Genomic DNA, 2,210 nt, shown 5'->3' on the forward strand with positions numbered 1-2,210 from the left:
TAATTTAAAAAACTCGCTACGAGAAGAACAACACAAAATAATAAATACATTGAAAATCTAGAATTAGATATACATTACAGTACAATTAGGATAAATTATTATACAGAAATCTGTAACTCTGCAATTACTATAGGATAAAATGATAGACTACAAATATTTAAAATATTGGAGAGAAAATATGGATGAAATATTATCACAAAGTAAAATATATCCATTATATATAATAGATCTATTTTACTTTTTATCTTTACAAGTTAGTTATCCGCACCCCCCTAATATTTCGTATTTTTGTGTATTTATTGAGTTTTTACTAATTCCGACAATTATGTTATACTGTAGTCTTTCTATTCTTATTTTTAATTCTTTATGTTTTTCAGATATTATTTGTTTTAATTCTTTATATTGTTGAGGTTTTTGTACGTTATTCATCTAAACAATATTTATAATATTTTGGTGGATATCTAAATCTAATTTTACAATAATTAATAAATTAATCAAATAAATCCAATTATATACTACTTTCGTAACTTTAATTAGCATAGGCTCTGATACCATTTATAGGAGGTGTACAGATAAATTGGGTAATAAAAAGATCTATTATAGTTCTAATGGACCTATTTTTATTTGTGCGTGGATATTTCTTAACCTCTCCAAATATTTTTATTTTTAGTGTATTTATTTTAGTTTTATTAATGTTCATATCTTGGAGGTGATTAGATGGTATTTGATTAAATGTTTTACTGTAATATTCTTCAGTTTTTTCTCTTAGTCATTGTAATTCTTGTATATTATTTTGGAGGTATTCTAAATATTCTATATCTTTTGTTCTAAAATATCCAATTAAATTCTCTTTCATAAGTATTTCTATTAATCTTATTTCTTTCATATCTTGTCTCCAATATTTTAAATACTCATAGTCTATTATTTTATCCTAAAGTAGTTGTGATACTGCAAATTTATTTGTAATAATTTATTCTAATTGTACTATATCTGATATTAAATTCTAGGTTATCTATTTCGTTAATTCTCCTGTCTTTTCCGTCTATGAATAATTCATCTAAATCATATTCTAAACTGTCTTTTAATTCTAGTTGTTTTATGATTTTATTTATCCAAATTAATCTTTCTTTTAATTATTCTATTCCTTTTCTAAACTGGTTTCTATAATTAATTTCTTCGTATAGTCAACTTTATTTTTCTCTAACTCTTTGAATATATTCTAGCATTTCTTAATCTGTATAATATCCATCTGAATAATTATCTAGGTAGTAATAGTCATTGTCATCACTTAAGTATATTTCTCCTAACTCGTCTTCTATCTGATTTATATCTAATTCTTCATCTTCAATGTTAAATATTTTTTCCCATATTTTTTTTTACTTCTATAATTTCTATATCTCTAAGTATGTATAAAACTAGTACTTCTAAATTATTTGTCATTTAGGTGGGTTAATTAAATGCTTTTTCAGAATATTCTTTAGTTGTTTATTTTAATCTTATTAATTCTTCTATATTTTCATTAAGGTATTCTATATATTTTAAATCTTTGGTTTTCATATATTCTTCTAAATTTGTTTTCATTAATTTTCTATTAATTGTATATTTTTCATATCCATTTTTCAATATTCATAATTTATCATGGTTGATGTGTAGGTTTGGTATGTAAGTATTTTTAAGAGTAGCTAGGTAGGTGAGGTATATAATTTATTCTAGTCATAAAATATTTATCAAATATTTTTTCCAATATGGTTTTTCTTATATCTACAATTTCTATATCCTTAAATACTTACAAAACAAGTATTTTAAATTTAGCTACCATTTCGTCAGATAAATATTTATTCATTTTTCATATGATGCTTTTTCAAAATATTTCCTTCAATTATACACATAACAAAATATGATCATTTTATATTACTATATACTAGATTATTCTTAAATAACATGTTCTTCGGTCACTATTAGCATGGTAATCTGGATACTTTTCCCTTAAACAGCGCCTCTACTCTGGCTACTCCCCTATCACGGCTTTCTTGCCTCACTGGTTTCACCTTTAGGATGGCATAGTTCTTAGGGATTTTTATCCTTTTTCACTTTGCTAATAAACTTCTTAGCATGCTAATTTTCGAATAATTCTACTATAAATTAACTAACATGAACTTATTTTATCATATCATGATTGTCAGGAATTTATGAATTTAGCTATTTATAAT

This window comes from Capsicum annuum, chromosome 7 (genome assembly GCF_002878395.1).
Source record: "Capsicum annuum cultivar UCD-10X-F1 chromosome 7, UCD10Xv1.1, whole genome shotgun sequence".
NCBI classification, from domain to species: Eukaryota; Viridiplantae; Streptophyta; class Magnoliopsida; order Solanales; family Solanaceae; genus Capsicum; species Capsicum annuum.